The 1,280-nt window shown below is 39.3% G+C and overlaps 1 pseudogene; it reads left to right on the top strand.

The window, feature by feature from the left end:
• Window positions 1-585: 585 nt before the first annotated feature.
• On the top strand, window positions 586-1,057 carry LOC132002641 (large ribosomal subunit protein uL15-like; annotated as a pseudogene).
• Window positions 1,058-1,280: the final 223 nt, after the last annotated feature.

The following is a 1,280-nucleotide window of genomic DNA, read 5'->3' on the forward strand; positions in this document are numbered from 1 at the left end:
TTTTTAAAAAAGGGGCGCCTGGGTGGCTCAGTAGGTTAAAGCCTCTGCCTTTGGCTCAGGTCATGATCTCAGAGTCCTGGGATCGAGCCCCGCATCGGGCTCTCTGCTCAGCAGGGAGCCTGCTTCCCCCTCTCTCTCTGCCTGCCTCTCTGCCTACTTGTGATTTCTGTCTGTCAAATAAATAAACAAAATCTTTAAAAAAAAAAATAAGAAAAAAATAAATAAATTTAAAAAAAAAAAGATTTTTTAAAAAAGCCCCTGGTCTCACATGAAGACAGGAAAATTGATTGTCCCCACCAGTCAGATTGGAAAACTTCATCATTTATAGAAATTAAATAAGGTATTCAGAAAGTTCTTACCTTGGTAGTAGGAAATAATTAGTCCTCTATTAAACAGTGTTTTAGTCCCACCTTACAAATATTAAAAGTAAGATTTAAAAGGCTCAAACAGTTTCTAAGAAACTTAAACTGCATTCCATCACAGAACAAAACTTAAGAAACTTATAAGAATTAAAACATAGTCATAACCCAGCAATAAAAAATACATAATGTCTAATATTATACCAAAAAATATTGGGCATGCTCTTTCATCTGGGCTGCCAATATACCAACCAGACTGAAGAAGACCTGAAAACTTCAAAGCCACAGGACCCATGGCCAAGGACACATCAGCAAGCACTGGAAACACCCAGAAAGCCTGGGGGATGCTAGCAGCATGCATCACCCCAGAATAAACTTCCACAAATTATCACCCAGGTTATTTTGGAAAAGTGGGTATGAGGCATGATCACTTCAAGAGGAACCAGAGCTTCTGCCCAACTGTCAACCTGGGTAAACTGTGGACCTTGGTCAGTGAGCAGACATAGATAAATGCTTCCCAAAACAAGACTGGACCTGTTCCTATCATTGATGTAGTACAACTGGACTACTACAAAGTTCTGGGGAAGTGACAGCTCCCATAACAACTTCTCATCATGAAGACCAAATTCTTCAATAGAAGAGCTAAAGATAAGATTAAGGGATGGGGGGAGGGGGAACTGTCTGTCCTGGTAGCCTGAAGCCACACAGAGGGATGTTCATTAAATGTTAACAAGTAACTTAAAAAAGAAAGAAAGAAAGAAAGAAGAAAAAGAGGCATGCAAAGACACAGGAAAGTATTGAGGAAAAAAAATCAATCAGATGAGACAGCCCCAGTCTCCATGCTATAGAGATCACAGTTCTGTGGTGACTTAGATGCATCACCATCACAGAAAAGATATCTTAAAAAGTTAAACTTTTAGA

Source organism: Mustela nigripes, chromosome 15 (assembly GCF_022355385.1).
Source record: "Mustela nigripes isolate SB6536 chromosome 15, MUSNIG.SB6536, whole genome shotgun sequence".
Taxonomy (NCBI): domain Eukaryota; kingdom Metazoa; phylum Chordata; class Mammalia; order Carnivora; family Mustelidae; genus Mustela; species Mustela nigripes.